This window comes from Salmo trutta, chromosome 5 (genome assembly GCF_901001165.1).
Source record: "Salmo trutta chromosome 5, fSalTru1.1, whole genome shotgun sequence".
In the NCBI taxonomy this organism is placed as follows: domain Eukaryota; kingdom Metazoa; phylum Chordata; class Actinopteri; order Salmoniformes; family Salmonidae; genus Salmo; species Salmo trutta.
In genome coordinates this window covers 8,398,791-8,422,169 of record NC_042961.1, presented here as the reverse complement: position 1 = coordinate 8,422,169, position 23,379 = coordinate 8,398,791, and the positions used below count along the sequence as shown (strand labels likewise).

The 23,379-nt window shown below is 48.8% G+C and overlaps 1 protein-coding gene across 6 annotated transcripts in view; it reads right to left on the bottom strand.

The window, feature by feature from the left end:
* LOC115193601 (zinc finger MIZ domain-containing protein 1) overlaps nucleotides 1-23,379 on the bottom strand; it is a 217,052-nt gene that overhangs the window by 157,297 nt on the left and 36,376 nt on the right. For all 6 annotated transcript variants that reach the window (XM_029752404.1, XM_029752405.1, XM_029752403.1 and 3 more), the window contains exon 2: nucleotides 7,552-7,664. The gene's annotated coding sequence lies outside the window, so the exon portion shown is untranslated. The remainder of the gene's footprint in view (nucleotides 1-7,551; nucleotides 7,665-23,379) is intronic.

Here is a 23,379-nt window from a genome sequence, read left to right as displayed (position 1 = left end):
AACTGCTGACACACTCCAGCCACATGCGGTCTAGCATTGTCTTGCATTAGGAGGAACCCAGGGCCAACCGCACCAGCATATGGTCTCACAAGGGGTCTGAGGATCTCATCTCGGTACCTAATGGCAGTCAGGCTACCTCTGGCGAGCACAAGGAGGGCTGTGCGGCCCCCCAAAGAAATGCCACCCCACACCATGACTGACCCACCGCCAAACCGGTCATGCTTGAGGATGTTGCAGGCAGCAGAACGTTCTCCACGGCGTCTCCAGACTCTGTCACGCCTGTTTTCATCTGTGAAGAGCACAGGGTGCCAGTGGCGAATTTGCCAATCTTGGTGATCTCTGGCAAATGCCAAACGTCCTGCACGGTGTTGGGCTGTAAGCACAACCCCCACCTGTGGACGTCGGGCCCTCATACCACCCTCATGGAGTCTGTTTCTGACCGTTTGAGCAGACACATGCACATTTGTGGCCTGCTGGAGGTCATTTTACATTTACATTTACATTTAAGTCATTTAGCAGACGCTCTTATCCAGAGCGACTTACAAATTGGTGCATTCACCTTAAGATAACCAGTGGAACAACCACTTTACAATAGTGCATCTAAATCTTTTTTTTTGGGGGGGGGGGGTTAGAAGGATTACTTTATCCTATCCCAGGTATTCCTTAAAGAGGTGGGGTTTCAGGTGTCTCCGGAAGATGGTGATTGACTCCGCTGTCCTGGCGTCGTGAGGGAGCTTGTTCCACCATTGGGGTGCCAGAGCAGCGAACAGTTTTGACTGGGCTGAGCGGGAACTGTGCTTCCTCAGAGGTAGGGAGGCGAGCAGGCCAGAGGTGGATGAACGCAGTGCCCTTGTTTGGGTGTAGGTCCTGATCAGAGCCTGAAGGTACGGAGGTGCCGTTCCCCTCACAGCTCCGTAGGCAAGCACCATGGACTTGTAGCGGATGCGAGCTTCAACTGGAAGCCAGTGGAGAGAGCGGAAGAGCGGGGTGACGTGAGAGAACTTGGGAAGGTTGAACACCAGACGGGCTGCGGCGTTCTGGATGAGTTGTAAGGGTTTAATGGCACAGGCAGGGAGCCCAGCCAACAGCGAGTTGCAGTAATCCAGACGGGAGATGACAAGTGCCTGGACTAGGACCTGCGCCGCTTCCTGTGTGGCTCTGGCAGTGCTCCTCCTGCTCCTCCTTGCACAAAGGCGGAGGTAGCGGTTCTGCTGCTGGGTTGTTGCCCTCCAACGGCCTCCTCCACGTCTCCTGATGTACTGGCCTGTCTCCTGGTAGCGCCTCCATGCTCTGGACACTACGTTGACAGACACAGCAAACCTTCTTGCCACAGCTCGCATTGATGTGCCATCCTGGATGAGCTGCACTACCTGAGCCACTTGTGTGGGTTGTAGACTCCGTCTCATGCTACCACTAGAGTGAAAGCACCGCCAGCATTCAAAAGTGACCAAAACATCAGCCAGGAAGCATAGGAACTGAGAAGTGGTCTGTGGTCACCACCTGCAGAACCACTCCTTTATTGGGGTTGTCTTGCTAATTGCCTATAATTTCCACCTGTTGTCTATTCCATTTGCACAACAGCATGTGAAATTTATTGTCAATCAGTGTTGCTTCCTAAGTGGACAGTTTGATTTGACAGAAGTGTGATTGACTTGGAGTTACATTGTGTTGTTTAACCTGTTGGGGATAGGGGGCAGTATTTGCACGGCGGGATAAAAAACGTACCCGATTTAATCTGGTTACTACTCCTGCCCAGTAGAATATGCATATAATTGTTTGATTTGGATAGAACACACCCTAAAGTTTCTAAAACTGTTTGAATGGTGTCTGTGAGTATAACAGAACTCATTTGTCAGGCCAAAACCTGAGAATATTCCAAACAGGAAGCGCTCTCTCTGACCATTTCATGGCCTTCTTGATCATCTCTAACCAAAACAGGGGATCTCTGCTGTAACGTGACATTTTCTAACGCTCCCATAGGCTCTCAGAAGGCGTCAGAACGATGAATGGTGACTTTGCAGGCCCTGGCTGAAAAACATTAGCGCATTTTTTAAGTGGTCAATATGAGGACAATGAGACTGGAGGCGCATGCACGAGCCGACACCATGTTTACTTTCTCTCTCTTTGAACGAAAACAATGACTCCCGGTCGGATTATTATTGCTTTTTTACGAGAAAAATAGCACAAAAATTGATTTTAAACAGCGGTTGACATGCTTCGAAGTACGGTAATGGAATATTTAGATTTTTTTTGTCACGAAACGTGTCGGGCGCGTCACCCTTCTTTACCCATCGGATAGTGTCTTGAACGCACGAACAAAACGCCGCTATTTGGATATAACTATGGATTATTTGGAACCAAACCAACATTTGTTATTGAAGTAGAAGTCCTGGGAGTGCATTCTGACGAAGACAGCAAAGGTAATTAAACTTTTCTAATAGTAAATCGGAGTTTGGTGAGTACCACACTTGGTGGGTGTCAAAATAGCTAGCGTGTGATGGCCGGGCTATCTACTCAGAATATTGCAAAATGTGCTTTCACCGAAAAGCTATTTTAAAATCGGACATAGCGAGTGCATAAAGGAGTTCTGTATCTATAATTCTTAAAATAATTGTTATGTTTTTTGTGAACGTTTATCTTGAGTAATTTAGTAAATTCACCGGAAGTGTTCGGTGGGAATGCTAGTCACATGCTAGTCACTTGCTAATGTAAAAAGCTGGTTTTTGATATAAATATGAACTTGATTGAATAAAACATGCATGTATTGTATAACATAATGTCCTAGGATTGTCATCTGATGAAGATCATCAAAGGTTAGTGCTGCATTTAGCTGTGGTTTGGGTTTATGTGACATTATATGCTAGCTTGAAAAATGGGTGTCTGATTATTTCTGGCTGGGTACTCTGCTGACATAATCTAATGTTTTGCTTTCGTTGTAAAGCCTTTTTGAAATCGGACAGTGTGGTTAGATTAACGAGAGTCTTGTCTTTAAAATGGTGTAAAATATTCATATGTTTGAGAAATTGAAGTAATAGCATTTCTAAGGTATTTGAATATCGCGCCACGGGATTACACTGGCTGTTGAGTAGGTGGGACGCAAGCGTCCCACTGGCCCAGAGAGGTTAAGTGTTCCCTTTATTTTTTTGAGCAGTGTACATCCAGTGGGATTTCAACAGATTTGTCAAATTAACCTCTATGGGACCGGCGGGACGAATTCGTCCCACCTACGTAACAGCCAGTTGAATCCTGTGGCGCGATTTTCAAAACGTTTGAAATGCTATTACTTCAATTTCTCAAACATATGACTATTTTACAGCTATTTAAAGACAAGACTCTCGTTAATCTAACCACACTGTCCGATTTCAAAAAGGCTTTACAACGAAAGCAAAACATTAGATTATGTCAGCAGAGTACCCAGCCAGAAATAATCAGACACCCATTTTTCAAGCTAGCATATAATGTCACAAAAACCCAGAAGACAGCTAAATGCAGCACTAACCTTTGATGATCTTCATCAGATGACACACCTAGGACATTATGTTATACAATACATGCATGTCTGTTCAATCAAGTTCATATTTATATCAAAAACCAGCTTTTTACATTAGCATGTGACGTTCAGAAAAAGCATACCCCCCGCAAACTTCCGGGGAATTTACTAACAATTTACTAAATTACTCACGATAAACGTTCACAAAAAGCATAACAATTATTTTAAGAATTATAGATACATTACTCCTCTATGCACTCGATATGTCCGATTTTAAAATAGCTTTTCGGATGAAGCACATTTTGCAATATTCTAAGTACATAGCCCAGCCATCACGGGCTAGCTATTTAGACACCCACCCAGTTTAGCCTTCACCAAAATCACATTTCCTATAAGAAAAATGGTCTTACCTTTCTTGTTCTTCGTCAGAATGCACTCCCAGGACTTCTACTTCAATAACAAATGTAGGTTTGGTCCCAAATAATCCATCGTTATGTTCCATCAGCGACGTTTTGTTCGTGTGTTCTAGACACTATCAGAATGGTAAATCACGGTCGTGCGCATGGCGCAGAACGTGACAAAAAAATTCTAAATATTCCATTACCGTACTTTGAAGCATGTCAACCGCTGTTTAAAATAAATTTTTATGCCATTATTCTCGTAAAAAAGCGATAATATTCCGACCGGGAATCTGCAATTAGCTAAACAGCCGAAGGAAAATACTGCACGGGGTCGAATCGGGCACGCGCCTAATTCCATTGTTCTCTGATGGGCCACTTGGAAAAGGCGATAATGTGTTTCAGCCTGAGGCTGCCTCGTCATCGTTCATGTTTTTCCCGGGCTCTGAGAGCCTATTGGAGCCGTAGGAATTGTCACGTTACAGCTAAGATCCTGACTCTTCAATAAACAGAAGCAAGAACAACAACACCTTGTCAGACAGGGTACTTCCTGCATGAAACCTTCTCAGGTTTTTGCCTGCCATAGGAGTTCTGTTATACTCACAGACACCATTCAAACAGTTTTAGAAACGTTAGGGTGTTTTCTATCCATATATAATAAGTATATGCATATTCTAGTTACTGGGTAGGATTAGTAACCAGATTAAATCGGGTACGTTTTTTATCCGGCCGTGTAAATACTGCCGCCTAGCCCCAACAAGTTAACAAATTGTCTTTTGTTGATTTTATATTACAACATTCCAACCTCGTTTCGCATGATCTATTCAATTATGGTACAATTCTACAATTTGTATATATTTGCATCACTGTCAATACTTTTATTTTGAAGGCTAACCGCAAAGTCCACTACTGTGGATAATCCTTATTGCGGCTAGCTTCACATAGATGGGTCCGACCACCATTAATTAAATAAGAACTGTCTTATAAATTAGGGTCATTTTAGATGACACCTAGCTATATAATTAGCTAGCTAACTACAGCTACTGAAACAGATGTTGTTTGGCTATGTTTTTAGAGAAGACCATTGTTTGCATCCGTGAGCTAGCTAGCTTTTTTTATGACCAGAACTGTAGGTGCGCGAGACAACTTTACCAGCATCTTAGCATACGTATCGATGAATTGTTGTGACATATGAAATACGAGTGGTAGTGTAGTCAATGTGTAATAACTACGTAAAATATGTATGAACGCGTTAAATTATTATGAGACGTGCAGTCATATTCAGGTCCTGATTTGTCAACAAGCTTATTTGACATGCAATGACCCAAACAGAGTTCCATAGAAATCCTGGTTGAGAATGAGAAATAGGTTTTAAATATGTTTTACTGGTAATGGGGACATAGGTAAATGCCAACAAAATAACGTTTTTGTCAGTGTGGTGTGTGTGTAACCTTTATTAATTAGGCAAGTCAGTTAAGAACAAATACTTATTTACAATGACGGCCTACCCCGGCCAAACCCAGATGACGCTGGGCCAATTGCGCGCCGCCCTATGGAACTCCCAATCACGGCCAGATGTGATACGGCCTAGATTCGAACCAGGGACTGTAGTGACGCCTCTTGCACTGAGATACAGTGCCTTAGACCGCTGCGTCCATGTGTGTGTGTTAACTATTTAACTGTACTAGAATGCTTAAAAGGCCGCAACATTTTTTAATATTGGTATCGTTTTTTTTGGCAAGGGAAATATTGATATCGGTATCGGCAAAAAATGTCATATCGGTGCCACTCCACAAATGTCTTGTTGACAAACTATAGTTTTGGCAAGTCGGTTAGGACATCTACTTTGTACATGACACGAGTCATTTTTACAACAATTGTTTACAGACAGATTATTTCACTGTATCACAATTCCAGTGGGTCAGAAGTTTACATACAACTAAGTTCACTGTGTCTTTAAACTGCTTGGAAAATTCAAGAAAATGATGTCATGGCTTTAGAAGCTTCTGATAGCCTAATTGACATCATTTGAGTCAATTGGAGGTGTACCTGTGGATGTATTTCAAGGCCTACCTTCAAACTCAGTGCCTCTTTGCTTGACATCATGGGAAAATCAAAAGAAATCAGCCAAGGCCTCAGAAAATTGTAGACCTCCACAAATCTGGTTCATCCTTGGGAGCAATTTCCAAACGCATGAAGGTACCACGTTCATCTGTATAAACAATAGTACGCAAGTATAAACACCATGGGACCACGCAGCCGTCATACCGCTCACGAAGGAGACGCGTTCTGTCTCCTAGAGATGAACGTACTTTGGTATGAAAAGTGCAAATCAATCCCAGAACAACAGCAAAGGACCTTGTGAAGATGCTGGAGGAAACGGGTACAAAAGTATCTATATCCACAGTAAAACGAGTCCTATACCGACATAACCTGAAAGGCCGCTCAGCAAGGAAGAAGCCACTGCTCCAAAACCGCCATAAAAAAAAGCCATGTGTTTGGAGAAATGTCCTCTGGTCTGATGAAACACATAGAACTGTTTGGCCATAATGACCATCGTTATGTTTGGAGGGAAAAGGGGGAGGTTTGCAAGTCGAAGAACACCATCCCAACCGTGAAGCACGGGGGTGGCAGCATCATGTTGTGGGGGTGCTTGATGCAGGAGGGACTGGTGCACTTCACAAAATAGATGGCATCATGAGGAGAGAAAATTATGTGGATATATTGAAGCAACATCTCAAGACATCAGTCAGGAAGTTCAAGCTTGGTCACAAATGGGTCTTCCAAATGGACAATGACCCCAAGTAAACTTATCAAAGTTGTGGCAAAATGGCTTAAGGACAACAAAGTCAAGGTATTGGAGTGGCCATCACAAAGCCCTGACCTCAATCCTGTAGACAATTTGTGGGCAGAACTGAAAAAGCGTATGCGAGCAAGGAGGCCTACAAAACTGACTCAGTTACACCAGCTCTGTCAGGAGGAATGGGCCAAACTTCACCCAACTTATTGTGGGAAGCTTCTGGAAGGCTACCCGAAGCGTTTGACCCAAGTTAAACAATTTAAAGGCAATGCTACCAAATACTATTTGAGTATGTAAACTTCTAACCCACTGGGAATTCTGACCCACTGGGAACCCAGCTAAAAACTGTTGTGCTGATTAAAGAAGCAATACAACTGGCCTTTAGAGTAGTTGAGTATCTGGAGCATCAGCATTTCTGGGTTTGATTACAGAATAGAAAGAGTGGAAGGCCCAAGTGCACAACTGTGCAAGAGGACAAAAACAGAGTGTCTAGTTTGAGAAACAGACGCCTCACAAGTCCTCAACTGGCAGCTTCATTAAATAGTACCCGCAAAACACCAGTCTCAACGTCAACAGTGAAGAGGCGACTCCGGGACGCTGGCCTTCTAGGCAGAGTTCCTCTGTCCAGTGTCTGTGTACTTTTGCCCATCTTAATCTTTTCTTTTTATTGGCCAGTCTGACATATGGCTTTTTCTTTGCAACTCTGCCTAGAAGGCCAGCATCTCGGAGTTTTGTGGGTACTATTTAATGAAGCTGCCAGTTGAGGACTTTTTCAAAGGGCTCAGAGTTGGGCCAAAAACCAAAAAAGCCCAGGACTAATGACCCCACTGATAGGGAGAGGATAAGAGCAGTCGTCTGCCTACCTGTGTGAACTCTGACCTGGGCTGGGAGTGATGTCACAAGCCCCCCTCACCCCCACCCATCCCATGTATATCCTTCAGGATCCTTCCTCCCTCTTCACTGGACCTGACTGGACCTGAGAGAGGTAGGGAGAGAAGAGAAAGATGTTACATTTCTGCAAAGAAATACATCGTTAGACAGATTTGTTCCACTGTGAAGGCAAAATGCTGTGTGTGTGAAACCGGGTCTCATGTGTACTTCAAGACAGATGTTAGCCCACTGAGCTAAAGCCTCAGGTATTAGCTCTGGGTGCTCACACAAGTCTTCAAGTTTACTCATCACATGAGTATAGTCCAAAGAACCCCTTCTATTATAAGTGTATTCTGCAGAAATATGCTAAAATGAGAGAGCGGGAGGGAAAGAGAGAGAGCGAGAATGGTATTTGTGCATATTGGAAACTGATGGAGAGCAATTAGTAAGGAAGGCAAAAGAGGATAAATGGACGAGTACATTCTGTGTGTATCAGCTGTAATTGCGATTCACTGGTAAATCTGGATGGAAGACACACCACTAAGAGAATATTACTACTACTTGGAAAGCACACTGCTACAGTATACAATGCCTTTGGAAAGTATTCAGACCCCTAGACTTTTTACACATTTTGTTACGTTAAAGCCTTGTTCTAAAATAGAATAAATAAAGAAACATCCTCAGCCATCTACACATAATACCCCATAATTACAAAGCGAAAACAGGTTTTTAGAAATGTTTGCAAATGGATATAAAAAAAAAACTGAAATACCTTATTTACATAAGTATTAAGACCAATTGCTATGAGACTCGAAATTGAGCTCAGGTGCATCCGGTTTCCATTGATCATCCTTGAGATGTTTCTACAACTTGATTGTGGTAAATGGGGACATTTACCTGTGGTAAATTCAATTGATTGGACATGACCTGGAAAGGCACAGACCTGTCTATATAAGGTCCCACAGTTGACAGTGTAAAGCAAAAACCGAGCCATGAGGTCGAAGGAGTTGTCCGTAGAGCTCCAAGACAGGATTGTGTTGAAGCACAGATCTGGGGAAGGGTACCAAAACATTTCTGCAGCATTGAAGGTCCCCAAGAACACAGTGGCCTCCATCATTCTGAAATGGAAGAAGTTTAGAACCATCAAGACTTCCTGGAGCTGGCCGCCCGGACAAACTGAGCAATTGGGGGAGAAGGCCTTGGTCAGAGAGGTGACCAAGAACCGGATGGTCACAAAGTGCTCTAAAGTCACATTCCAACAGGACAACGACCCAAAGCACACAGCCAAGATGACGCAGGAGTGGCTTAAGGACAAGCCTCTTGATGTCCTTGAGTGGCCCAGCCAGAACCTGGACTTGAACCCAATCTAACATCTTGAGAGGCTCTGCAGAGAATAATGGCAGAAACTCCCCGAATATGTATAAAAACCTGTTTTTGCTTTGTCATTATGGGGTATTGTGTATAGATTGATGAGGGGGGAAAAACTATTGAATACGTTTTAGAATAAGGCTGTAACATAACAAAATGTGGAAAAAGGCAAGGGGTCTGAATACTTTCCAAAGGCACTGTATATAAAGACTTAGAGAAAACACTGCCAAAATGTAAATAATCCCGAGATGGCTTATATTAAAACCACACCAATAGTAAGAAGTTACCCTCAAAGCACAAGAACATTAAAAATAGATATTATGGTTGAAAAGACATTGAAAATATGTATTTTGGTTGAAATGACATTGAAATGAAATTGAAAAGATGTTGAAAATACTTATTTCAAACAATTTTGCTCACTGGGTAACTTCAGTCTTTTGCAAATGTCCCTCTTTCCTCCCTGTCCTTTTCATCCAAGGAGTGAATAATTCCTCAAAGAAAATAATCACGTTAAACGGGAGTCAAGTTTGTACTGTACATGTGACTTTCAGCAGTGTAACTCTAAGCTGTGTGTGTGTGTGGCTGAAAATGTCACAGTTCTTCCATGGCCTGCATACTCACCAGACATGTTCCCCACTGAGCATGTTAGGGATGCCCTGGATCGACTTTTAAGACAGCGCTTTCCAGTTCCTGACAATATCCATCAACTTCACACAGCTATTGAAGAGGAGTAAGACAAGATTTCACAGGCCACAATCAACAGCCTGATCAACTCTATGCGAAGGAGATGTGTCGCGCTGCATGAGTCAAATGGTGGTCACGCCCGATATTGACTGGTTTTCTGATCCACGCTGCTACCTTTTTTTAAGGTATCTGTGACCAACAGATGCATATCTGTATTCCCAGTCATGTGAAATCCATCAATTAGGGCCTAAGGAATTTATTTAAATTCACTGATTTACTTATATGAACTGTAACTCAGTAAAATCTTTGAAATTGTTGCATGTTGCGTTGATATTTTTGTTCAGTATATAACTACTAGCAACTCATCCACCTCTATAACCATGTAAAATGTTAATTGTTACATATGTAAACCAATGTTCTGAGTCTTTACAGTGATCCTGTAGGCTGTGATGACAAAGCCAAAACTTGTCTGCTCAAAGCTCTTAAAACCATAACCTTTACCTTAGGCCTACTGTGGGGAATCCTGGACTGAAGAGGCTTCTACTAACTCCTCTTAATACACACAAGCCACAAGCATGCACACATACAACTGCGCACACACGCGCACACACACACACACACACACACACACACACACACCTCCTTATCATCAGAGTTGTCTGGGGAGCCAGCAGGGCTATAAAGCTGAACAGCTCATCTCCTTAAAACAAGCAGGGTTGTCCCTGGGCGCCTGAACACCACTCATCAACTGTTACACCAGAGAGCGAGAGAGAGAGAAAGAAGAGAGGGAGAGAAAGAAGAGGGAGAGAATGAAAATCAATGGTCCCCTCTAACACCAGTGCAAACAGTAAGAGAGAAGACAGGCAAATAATTCTGCACTTCATCCCTTCCAATACCCCAGACAAAGGTAGAGAGACAGATAGCTAAGGCTCAGAGAAGTAATCATCTCTATGCAAATTGAAAACTGAGAGACAATTTAAACCAAGATAGCGTGTGCGTGTGTGTGTGTGTTTGATGCGGTATAGCGAGGCTCCCTCTGAAATCAATTCACAGCGAGGGAGAGAGAAAGAAACCATTTTCCTGTGGTGGAGATAAAACACTTTACTAGGAGCCGTCTGAAAGTGTGATGCTTATCTGGAGGAAATTAGCAACAGGAATACCAATACCCACAACAAACAACTCAAGTGTTGAACCTTTGACTCTCCCTCTCTGTTTATTTCTCTCTTTCCCTCTGTTTATTTCACACACTGCCTCTTGCTTTCTCGTTCCCTCGCTCTCCCCCTCTCGTTCCCTCGTTCTCCCCCTCTCTCGTTCCCTCGCTCTCACTCTCTCGTTCCCTCTCTCTCATTCCCTCTTTCTCCCTCCCTCGCTCCCTCTCGTTCCCATGCTCTCCCCTCTCGTTCTCTCGCTCTCCCCCTCTCTCGTTCCCTCGCTCTCTCTCGTTTCCTCTCTCTCTCCCTCTCTCGTTCCCTCTCTCTCTCGTTCCCTTGCTCTCTCTCTCGTTCGCTCTCTCGTTCCCTCACTCTCTCGTTCCCTCACTCTCGTTCCCTCTTTCTCCCTCTCTCGTTTCCTCCCTCGCTCCCTCTTTCGTTTCCTCTCTCCCCCTCTCTCGTTCCCTCGCTCTCCCCCTCTCTCTCGTTCCCTCGCTCTCCCCCTCGTTCTCCCCCTCTATCGTTCCCTCGTTCTCCCCCTCTCTCATTCCCCCGCTCTCGTTCCCGCGCTGGCTCTCTCTCGTTCCCGCGCTCGTTCCCGCGCTGGCTCTCTCTCGTTCCCGCGCTCGTTCCCGCGCTGGCTCTCTCTCGTTCCCGCGCTCGTTCCCGCGCTGGCTCTCTCTCGTTCCCGCGCTCGTTCCCGCGCTGGCTCTCTCTCGTTCCCGCGCTCGTTCCCGCGCTGGCTCTCTCTCGTTCCCGCGCTCGTTCCCTCGCTCTCCCCCTCTCTCGTTCCCACGCTCTCCCCCTCTATCGTTCCCTCTCTCGTTCCCTCGCTCTCCCCCTCGTTCTCCCCCTCTATCGTTCCCTCGTTCTCCCCCTCTCTCATTCCCCCGCTCTCGTTCCCGCGCTGGCTCTCTCTCGTTCCCGCGCTGGCTCTCTCTCGTTCCCGCGCTCGTTCCCTCGCTGGCACTCTCTCGTTCCCGCGCTCGCTCTCTCGTTCCCGCGCACGTTCCCTCGCTGGCTCTCTCGTTCCCGCGCTCGTTCCCTCGCTCGCTCTCTCGTTCCCGCGCTCGTTCCCTCGCTCGCTCTCTCGTTCCCGCGCTCGTTCCCTCGCCGGCGCTCTCTCGTTCCCGCGCTCGTTTCCGCGCTCGCTCCCTCTCGTTCCCGCGCTCGTTTCCTCGCTCGCTCCCTCTCGTTCCCGCGCTCGTTTCCTCGCTCGCACCCTCTCGTTCCCGCGCTCGTTTCCTCGCTCGCACCCTCTCGTTCCCGCGCTCGTTTCCTCGCTGGCTCCCTCTCGTTCCCGCGCTCGTTTCCTCGCTGGCTCCCTCTCGTTCCCGCGCTCGTTTCCTCGCTGGCTCCCTCTCGTTCCCGCGCTCGTTTCCTCGCTGGCTCCCTCTCGTTCCGCGCTCGTTTCCTCGCTGGCTCCCTCTCGTTCCCGCGCTCGTTTCCTCGCTGGCTCCCTCTCGTTCCCGCGCTCGTTTCCTCGCTGGCTCCCTCTCGTTCCCGCGCTCGTTTCCTCGCTGGCTCCCTCTCGTTCCCGCGCTCGTTTCCTCGCTGGCTCCCTCTCGTTCCCGCGCTCGTTTCCTCGCTGGCTCTCTCTCGTTCCCGCGCTCGTTCCTCGCTGGCTCTCTCTCTTCCCGCGCTGTCTCGGCTCTCTCTCGTTCCCGCGCTCGTTTCCTCGCTGGCTCTCTCTCGTTCCCGCGCTCGTTTCCTCGCTGGCTCTCTCTCGTTCCCGCGCTCGTTTCCTCGCTGGCTCTCTCTCGTTCCCGCGCTCGTTTCCTCGCTGGCTCTCTCTCGTTCCCGCGCTCGTTTCCTCGCTGGCTCTCTCTCGTTCCCGCGCTCGTTTCCTCGCTGGCTCTCTCTCGTTCCCGCGCTCGTTTCCTCGCTGGCTCTCTCTCGTTCCCGCGCTCGTTTCCTCGCTGGCTCTCTCTCGTTCCCGCGCTCGTTTCCTCGCTCGCTCTCTCGTTCCCTCGCTCGTTTCCTCGCTCGCTCTCTCGTTCCCTCGCTGGTTCTCTCGTTCCCGCGCTCGTTTCCTCGCTCGCTCTCTCGTTCCCTCGCTGGTTCTCACGTTCCCTCGCTCGCTCTCGTTCCCTCGCTCCCTCGTTCCCTCGTTCTCTCACTCGTTCCCTCGCTCCCTCGTTCTCTCACTCTCGTTCCCTCGCTCTCTCACTCTCGTTCCCTCGCTCGCTCACTCGTTCTCTCACTCTCGTTCTCTCACTCTCGTTCCCTCGCTCGCTCACTCGCTCTCTCACTCTCGTTCCCTCGCTCGCTCACTCGTTCCCTCGCTCGCTCACTCGTTCCCTCGCTCGTTCCCTCGCTCGCTCACTCGTTCCCTCGTTCTCTCACTCGTTCCCTCGCTCACTCGTTCCCTCGTTCTCTCACTCGTTCCCTCGTTCTCTCACTCGTTCCCTCGCTCACTCGTTCCCTCGTTCTCTCACTCGTTCCCTCGCTCACTCGTTCCCTCGTTCTCTCACTCGTTCCCTCGCTCACTCGTTCCCTCGTTCTCTCACTCGTTCCCTCGCTCACTCGTTCCCTCGTTCTCTCACTCGTTCCCTCGCTCACTCGTTCCCTCGTTCCCTCGCTCTCTCACTCGTTCCCTCGCTCACTCGTTCCCTCGTTCCCTCGCTCTCTCACTCGTTCCCTCGCTCTCTCACTCGTTCCCTCGCTCACTCGTTCTCTCACTCGTTCCCTCGTTCTCTCACTCGTTCCCTCGCTCACTCGTTCTCTCACTCGTTCCCTCGCTCTCTCACTCGTTCCCTCGTTCCCTCACTCGTTCCCTCGCTCACTCGTTCCCTCGTTCCCTCACTCGTTCTCTCACTCGTTCCCTCGTTCCCTCACTCGTTCTCTCACTCGTTCCCTCGTTCCCTCACTCGTTCCCTCGCTCGCTCGTTCCCTCGCTCTCTCGTTCCCTCGCTCTCTCGTTCCCTCGCTCTCTCGTTCCCTCGCTCTCTCGTTCCCTCGCTCTCTCGTTCCCTCGCTCTCTCGTTCCCTCGCTCTCTCGTTCCCTCGCTGGTTCTCTCGTTCCCTCGTTCCCTCGTTCCCTCGCTGGTTCTCTCGTTCCCTCGCTCGTTCCCTCGCTCGCTCTCTCGTTCCCTCGCTCGCTCTCTCGTTCCCTCGCTCCCTCTCTCGTTCCCTCGCTCCCTCGTTCTCTCTCTCGTTCCCTCGCTCCCTCGTTCCCTCGTTCCCTCACTCCCTCGCTCCCTCGTTCCCTCGCTCCCTCGTTCCCTCGCTCCCTCGTTCCCTCCCTCGTTCCCTCGCTCACTCGTTCCCTCGTTCTCTCACTCGTTCCCTCGCTCACTCGTTCCCTCGTTCCCTCGCTCCCTCGCTCCCTCGTTCCCTCGCTCCCTCGTTCCCTCACTCGTTCCCTCGCTCACTCGTTCTCTCACTCGTTCCCTCGCTCACTCGTTCCCTCGTTCTCTCACTCGTTCCCTCGCTCACTCGTTCCCTCGTTCTCTCACTCGTTCCCTCGCTCACTCGTTCCCTCGTTCCCTCACTCGTTCCCTCGCTCACTCGTTCCCTCGTTCCCTCGCTCTCTCTCTCGTTCCCTCGCTCACTCGTTCCCTCGTTCCCTCGCTCGCTCACTCGCTCTCTCACTCGTTCCCTCGCTCACTCGTTCTCTCACTCGTTCCCTCGCTCGTTCCCTCGCTCACTCGTTCCCTCGCTCGTTCCCTCGCTCACTCGTTCCCTCGCTCGTTCCCTCGCTCGTTCCCTCGCTCACTCGTTCCCTCGTTCTCTCACTCGTTCTCTCACTCGTTCCCTCGTTCCCTCACTCGTTCCCTCGCTCTCTCGTTCCCTCGCTCTCTCGTTCCCTCGCTCTCTCGTTCCCTCGCTGGTTCTCTCGTTCCCTCGTTCCCTCGTTCCCTCGCTGGTTCTCTCGTTCCCTCGCTGGTTCCCTCGCTCGCTCTCTCGTTCCCTCGCTCGCTCTCTCGTTCCCTCGCTCGCTCTCTCGTTCCCTCGCTCGCTCTCTCGTTCCCTCGCTCGCTCTCTCGTTCCCTCTCTCGTTCCCTCGCTCCCTCGTTCTCTCTCTCGTTCCCTCGCTCCCTCGTTCCCTCGTTCCCTCGTTCCCTCGTTCCCTCACTCCCTCGCTCCCTCGTTCCCTCCCTCACTCGTTCCCTCGCTCCCTCGTTCCCTCCCTCACTCGTTCCCTCGCTCCCTCGTTCCCTCCCTCGTTCCCTCGCTCACTCGTTCCCTCGTTCTCTCACTCGTTCCCTCGCTCACTCGTTCCCTCGTTCCCTCGCTCCCTCGCTCCCTCGTTCCCTCGCTCCCTCGTTCCCTCCCTCACTCGTTCCCTCGCTCCCTCGTTCCCTCCCTCGTTCCCTCGCTCACTCGTTCCCTCGTTCTCTCACTCGTTCCCTCGCTCACTCGTTCCCTCGTTCCCTCGCTCCCTCGTTCCCTCGCTCCCTCGTTCCCTCACTCGTTCCCTCGCTCACTCGTTCCCTCGTTCTCTCACTCGTTCCCTCGCTCACTCGTTCCCTCGTTCTCTCACTCGTTCCCTCGCTCACTCGTTCCCTCGTTCCCTCACTCGTTCCCTCGCTCACTCGTTCCCTCGTTCCCTCGCTCACTCGTTCCCTCGTTCCCTCTCTCTCTCACTCGTTCCCTCGCTCACTCGTTCTCTCACTCGTTCTCTCACTCGTTCTCTCACTCGTTCCCTCGCTCGTTCCCTCGCTCACTCGTTCCCTCGTTCTCTCACTCGTTCTCTCACTCGTTCCCTCGTTCCCTCGCTCGCTCGTTCCCTCGCTCTCTCGTTCCCTCGCTCTCTCGTTCCCTCGCTCTCTCGTTCCCTCGCTCTCTCGTTCCCTCGCTCTCTCGTTCCCTCGCTCTCTCGTTCTCTCGCTCTCTCGTTCCCTCGCTGGTTCTCTCGTTCCCGCGCTCGTTCCCGCGCTCGTTCCCTCGCTCGCTCTCTCGTTCCCTCGCTCGCTCTCTCCCTCGCTCCCTCGTTCCCTCCCTCACTCGTTCCCTCGCTCCCTCGTTCCCTCCCTCACTCGTTCCCTCGCTCCCTCGTTCCCTCCCTCGTTCCCTCGCTCACTCGTTCCCTCGTTCTCTCACTCGTTCCCTCGCTCACTCGTTCCCTCGTTCCCTCGCTCCCTCGCTCCCTCGTTCCCTCGCTCCCTCGTTCCCTCCCTCACTCGTTCCCTCGCTCCCTCGTTCCCTCCCTCGTTCCCTCGCTCACTCGTTCCCTCGTTCTCTCACTCGTTCCCTCGCTCACTCGTTCCCTCGTTCCCTCGCTCCCTCGTTCCCTCGCTCCCTCGTTCCCTCACTCGTTCCCTCGCTCACTCGTTCCCTCGTTCTCTCACTCGTTCCCTCGCTCACTCGTTCCCTCGTTCTCTCACTCGTTCCCTCGCTCACTCGTTCCCTCGTTCCCTCACTCGTTCCCTCGCTCACTCGTTCCCTCGTTCCCTCGCTCACTCGTTCCCTCGTTCCCTCGCTCTCTCACTCGTTCCCTCGCTCACTCGTTCTCTCACTCGTTCTCTCACTCGTTCTCTCACTCGTTCCCTCGCTCGTTCCCTCGCTCACTCGTTCCCTCGTTCTCTCACTCGTTCTCTCACTCGTTCCCTCGTTCCCTCGCTCGCTCGTTCCCTCGCTCTCTCGTTCCCTCGCTCTCTCGTTCCCTCGCTCTCTCGTTCCCTCGCTCTCTCGTTCCCTCGCTCTCGTTCTCTCGCTCTCTCGTTCCCTCGCTGGTTCTCTCGTTCCCGCGCTCGTTCCCGCGCTCGTTCCCTCGCTCGCTCTCTCGTTCCCTCGCTCGCTCTCTCGCTCCCTCGCTCGCTCTCTCTCTCGCTCCCTCGCTCGCTCTCTCTCTCGCTCCCTCGCTCGCTCTCTCTCTCGCTCCCTCGCTCGTTCCCTCGCTCGCTCTCTCGTTCCCTCGCTCGCTCTCTCGTTCCCTCGCTCCCTCGTTCTCTCTCTCGTTCCCTCGTTCCCTCGTTCCCTCGTTCCCTCCCTCCCTCGTTCCCTCGCTCCCTCGTTCCCTCGCTCCCTCGTTCCCTCGCTCCCTCGTTCCCTCCCTCGTTCCCTCGCTCCCTCGTTCCCTCCCTCGTTCCCTCGCTCCCTCGTTCCCTCGCTCCCTCGCTCCCTCGTTCCCTCGCTCCCTCGTTCCCTCGTTCCCTCGCTCCCTCGTTCCCTCGCTCCCTCGTTCCCTCGCTCCCTCGCTCCCTCGCTCCCTCGCTCCCTCGCTCCCTCGTTCCCTCGCTCCCTCGCTCCCTCGCTCACTCGCTCCCTCGCTCCCTCGCTCACTCGCTCCCTCGCTCACTCGTTCCCTCGCTCCCTCGCTCACTCGTTCCCTCGCTCACTCGTTCTCTCACTCGTTTCCTCGCTCACTCGTTCTCTCACTCGTTTCCTCGCTCACTCGTTCTCTCACTCGTTTCCTCGCTCACTCGTTCTCTCACTCGTTTCCTCGCTCACTCGTTCTCTCACTCGTTTCCTCGCTCACTCGTTCTCTCACTCGTTTCCTCGCTCACTCGTTCTCTCACTCGTTTCCTCGCTCACTCGTTCTCTCACTCGTTTCCTCGCTCACTCGTTCTCTCACTCGTTTCCTCGCTCACTCGTTCTCTCACTCGTTTCCTCGCTCACTCGTTCTCTCACTCGTTTCCTCGCTCACTCGTTCTCTCACTCGTTTCCTCGCTCACTCGTTTCCTCGCTCCCTCGTTCCCTCGCTCACTCGTTCTCTCACTCGTTCTCTCACTCGTTCTCTCACTCGTTTCCTCGCTCACTCGTTCTCTCACTCGTTTCCTCGCTCCACTCGTTTCTCTCACTCGTTTCCTCGCTCACTCGTTCCTCGCTCACTCGTTCTCTACTCGTTTCCTCGCTCACTCGTTCTCTCACTCGTTTCCTCGCTCACTCGTTCTCTCACTCGTTTCCTCGCTCACTCGTTCCCTCGCTCCCTCGTTCCCTCGCTCACTCGTTCCCTCGCTCACTCGTTCTCTCACTCGTTTCCTCGCTCACTCGTTCTCTCACTCGTTTCCTCGCTCACTCGTTCTCTCACTCGTTTCCTCGCTCACTCGTTTCCTCGCTCACTCGTTCTCTCACTCGTTTCCTCGCTCACTCGTTCTCTCACTCGTTTCCTCGCTCACTCGTTCTCTCACTCGTTTCCTCGCTCACTCGTTCTCTCACTCGTTTCCTCGCTCACTCGTTCTCTCACTCGTTTCCTCGCTCACTCGTTCTCTCACTCGTTTCCTCGCTCACTCGTTCTCTCACTCGTTTCCTCGCTCACTCGTTCTCTCACTCGTTTCCTCGCTCACTCGTTCTCTCACTCGTTTCCTCGCTCACTCGTTCTCTCACTCGTTTCCTCGCTCACTCGTTTCCTCGCTCACTCGTTCTCTCACTCGTTTCCTCGCTCACTCGTTCTCTCACTCGTTTCCTCGCTCACTCGTTCTCTCACTCGTTTCCTCGCTCACTCGTTCTCTCACTCGTTTCCTCGCTGTCTATATCTCTCTCTCCCACAATATCATTAGCTGTTATTTCCTCCCTCAATGACAACATTAAGGGATTTGGAGGACCGAATCCTGGTGGTGAGTCACATTCATTATACTCTAAAAGGCTAAACTGAGCCGAGATCAGCACTGAGACGCTTTATGAATACAGATCCTGGTCACAGTAACTATAACTACAAATCTAGAGAGTGCTATGTATACATTTGCAGTTTCAACCATCCCCCGTCCTCCCCTACTTCTGCACATATTTCCACAGTCCTTAACCAAGTAGTTGTGCTCATTATCACGCTATTCCCTGGTTAGACTTTTCTTTTTGAATTCATTTTCAAGCACTTACACTGTCTTGTCTGGAGTATAAAGGGAACACATGATGACATCTTGTAGGATTACAAAGTCAAGATCATTTTCAAAGAGCAGTAATTTTCACACCAGTAATTTGGTACAATATCATGAATCATTTAAAGGGTTTGCGTGCTATTACTGACCACTCACAGCACAGGCATCTTCTACCTGAAGAGTTTGTCATTGAAAGTCGTCATACATACCATCACGCCAACCTTGAAACAACCATATACCTTCCTTCCGCCTGCTGTTTGCTGTTGATATGTGAAAGACCTCAGACATTCCCAGAGACATCTCTGTGTTTTCCCAGATCCTTTATTCAAACGGGCGTAAAGAAGCGGGTTCGAATCACACTGCTGACGAGGGAAAAGATCGGGTAGGAGTGAACTGGCATCCGGAGGGTTGCTGTCATCAATATCTCAGGTGCCACCTACCACCAATGTTCCCTTGAGCAAGGAACTTAATTAAGCCCTTAAACTGCTCATCAGGCCCTGCTCCAGCCAAAGTGTGATGAATAACTTTACCATGCTCAAAGGGTTATTCAATGTCTGTTTTTTTATTTTTATTATTACCCCATATGGACAGGGGGGGGACATGATCCTAGATCAGCACTCCTGGTATCAGATGCTTTGTGAATATGGCACAACCTTACTTTCCCAACACAGCCTCAAGACCTCTTTGTGTTTCTGTTCAGGTCAGATGCTCGCAGAGCAGGCCAAAATACAAATATTGTTTTGGTGAGATATGTGCTGGAGATTTGGGACGGCCTTACGTCATTTGATGCGGGCGAGGCATTGGAAAACCTCCCTGGTCTTTGTGGTAAAATCTGTGTTTGAAATGCACTGCTTGACTGAGGGACATTTCAGATAATTGTATGTGTGGGGTACAGAGATGAGGTAGTCATTCAAAAATTATGTCAAACACTATAATTGCACACAGAGTGAGTCCATACAACTTATTATGTGACTTCTTAAGCACATTTATACTCCTGAATATACATTATGTAGGCTTGCCGAAACAAAGGGGATGAATACTTATTGGCTCAAGACATTTCAGCTATTCATTTTTTATTAATTTGTAAACATAATTCCACTTTGACATTATGGGGTATTGTGTGTAGGCCAGTGACAAAACGTCTACATGTAATCCATTTTGAATTCAGGCTGTAACACAACAAAATGTGAAAAAGGTCAAGGGGTGTGAATACTTTCTGAAGGCACTGTATCTATCTATCTATCTAAAGAGCAGGCAGCTGATGACTTGTACTTGAAAGGGAGAGTTCATGTTCAGAAGGGGGGGAATAGTTGTGGAGAGCTCATGTTCAGAGGGGGGGGGGGAATAGTTGTGGAGAGTTCATGTTCAGAGGGGGGGGGAAATAGTTGTGGAGAGCTCATGTTCAGAGGGGGGGAAACAGTTGTGGAGAGCTCATGTTCAGAGGGGGGGAATAGTTGTGGAGAGCTCATGTTCAGAGGGGGGGAATAGTTGTGGAGAGCTCATGTTCAGAGAGGGGGGAAATAGTTGTGGAGAGCTCATGTTCAGAGAGAGGGGAAATAGTTGTGGAGAGCTCATGTTCAGAGAGAGGGGAAATAGTTGTGGAGAGCTCATGTTCAGAGAGGGGGAAATAGTTGTGGAGAGCTCATGTTCAGAGAGGGGGAAATAGTTGTGGAGAGCTCATGTTCAGAGAGGGGGAAATAGTTGTGGAGAGCTCATGTTCAGAGAGGAGGAAATAGTTGTGGAGAGCTCATGTTCAGAGAGGAGGAAATAGTTGTGGAGAGCTCATGTTCAGAGAGAGGGGAAATAGCTGTGGAATGCAATCATGGTGGTTTGGAGGAGTCTGTTTTGGCTTTGTGTGTGTGTGTGTGTGTGTGTCCACTATTACCTCTCAGTTCACATTAATCTCCATCTGTATATCTAATCACACGGCCAGGCTATGGCGGGGGGGGGGGGGGGTCACTGGCCTACACATAATACACCATAATGTTAATAAGTATTCAACCCTTTTCATATGGCAAGCCTAAATAAGTTCAGGAGTAAACATTGCTTAAGAAGTCGCATAATAAGTTGCATGGACTCACTCTGTATGCAATAATAGTGTTTAACATGATCTTCTGAATGACTACCTCATCTCTGTACCCCACATATACAATTATCTGTAGGGTGCCTCAGTCGAGCAGGGAATTTCAAACATATTCAACCACAAAGACCAGGGAGGCTTTCAATGCCTCGCAAAGAAGGGCACCTATTGGTAGATAAAAACGTTAAAAAAAGCAGACATGTAATATCCTTTTGAGCATGGTTATTAGGAAGTTATTAATTACACTTTGGATGGTGTATCAATACACCCAGTCACTACAAAGATAGAGGCGTCCTTCCTAACTCAGTTGCTGGAGAGGAAGGACACCACTCAGGGATTTCACCATGAGGCCAATGGTGCCTTTAAAACTGTTACAACTGAGGATGGTTCAACCACATTGCAGTTACACCATAATACTAACCTAATTGACAGAGTGAAAAGAAGGAATCCTGTACAGAATAAAAAATATTCCAAAACATGCATCCTGTTTGCAACAAGGCACTAAAGTAATACTGCAAACTAATTCACAAAACAATTAACTTTTTGTCCTGAATACAAAGTGTTATGTTTGGGGCAAATCAAATACAACACATTCCTGAGTGTCACACTCCATATTTTCAAGCATAGTGGTGGCTGCAAAATGTTATGGGTATGCTTGTACTAATTAAGGACCAGGATGAAAAAGAAAACGGAATGGAGCTAAGCACAAGCAAAATACTACTGAAAAACCTGGTTCAGTCTGCATTCCACCAAACACTGGGAGATTAATTCACCTTTCAGGAGGACAACAACCTAAAACACAAGGCCAAATCTACACTGGAGTTGCTTACCAAGAAGACAGCGAATGTTCCTGAGTGGCCAAGTTACATTTTGACTTAAATCTACTTGAAAATCTATGGCAAGACCTGAAAATGGTTGTCTAGCAATGATTAACAACCAATTTGACAGAGCTTGAAGAATTTGGGCAAATGTTACACAATCCAGGTGTGGAAAGCTCTAAGAAACTTACCCAGAAAGCCTCACAGCTTTAATCGCTGCCGAAGGTGTTCCTACAAAGTATGGACTCAGGTGTGTGAATACTTATGTAAATCAGATATTTCTGTTTTTCATTTTCAATACACTTTCTTTTTTTAGATCTAAAAACATGTTTTCACTATTTCATTATGGGCTAGTGTGGGTGAGACATTATTATTTATTTATTTTATCCATTTTTAATTCAGGCTGGACCACAAATGTGGAATAAGTGTGTTGAAACTGTCTGTCCCCTTATCTACACTGATCTAGGCTATATAGTCATGTTCAATCTGTAGGGGTAGAATTGTCCTCAAGCTCGAAGAATTATTAGAAATGACCAGCAAGCAAATCATTCAATACCCATAGAATCAATAAATTCCAATCAAACCAAACCCTTGTCTAATAGACATTAACAGCTATTTTGTCCAATTAATATGATCTAATAAAATATCACATTTAATAAACCATTTATTAAATGGTGTATAACAGGCCGTAACGGCCCTACGGATTCCTCCTAATCATCATCACCAGCAGATAGTCTGGAAAGGTCACACACGTCAGAGCGACAGAGGTCAGAACTGTTAAAACAAACCATTCTATATTATAAACATCCCTTTGTGACCTGGAAAACTAAATACCATTCCACCCACCCACCCCACACACACACACACACACACACACACACACACACACACACACACACACACACACACACACACACTTCATGTCATCAGTGACGTCTTCAGAAGGTGAATGTGAAGTATGTTTTTCCATTGATTCATAATGAGTCATAACAATGTTTTAACAAGAACTGGAATCAGTAGCTAATATCATGCTGTTTCGACCCGCTCTCTCTCTCCCTCGCTCTCCCTTTCCCTCCCCTTCTCTCTGTACCGCACCTGCTGTCTCAACCTATGAATGCTCAGCTATGAAAAGCAAACTGACATTTACTCCTGAGGTGCTGAGCTGTTGCAACCTCTATAAACACTGATTTTGATTTGACCCTGTTGGCCATCTATGGACGTTTGAGCATCTTGAAGAAACAAGATTCTCTGGTCCAATGAAACCAAGATTAAACTCTTTGGCCTGAATGCCAAGCGTCAGGTCTGGAGGAAACCTGGCACCATCCCTACGGTGAAGCATGGTGGTGGCAGCATCAACTGTGCGACTAGTCAGGATCAAATCAAAGATGAATGGAGAAAAGTACAGAGAGATCCTTGATGAAAACCTGCTCCAGGGCGCAGGTTTGGAGCAGGTTTTCATCAAGGATCTCTGTACCTTGCTCCGTTCATCTTTCCCTCAAACCTGACTAGTCCCCCAGTCCCTGCCACTGAAAAACATCCCCACAGCATGATGGGTGTGAAGACCTTATACTGGTGCGAAGGTTCACCTTCCAACAGGACAACGACCCTAAGCACGCAGCCAGACAACGCAGGAGTGACTTCGGGACAAGTCTCCAGAGCCTTTCTAAAAACCTGTTTTTTCTTTGTCATTATGGTGTATCGTGTGTAGATTGATGAGGACAAAACTATATAATACATTATATAATTGTCAGCAGCATACCACCCTGCATACCACTGCTGGCTTGCTTCTGAAGCTAAGCAGGGTTGGTCCTGGTCAGTCCCTGGATGGAAGACCAGATGTTGCTGAAAGGGGTTTTGGAGGGCCAGTAAGAGGCAGCCTTTCCTCTGGTCTGAAAAAAACGACCATTGCCCTGTGTAGGGTGCCGTCTTTTGGATGGGACATTAAACGGGTGTCCTGACT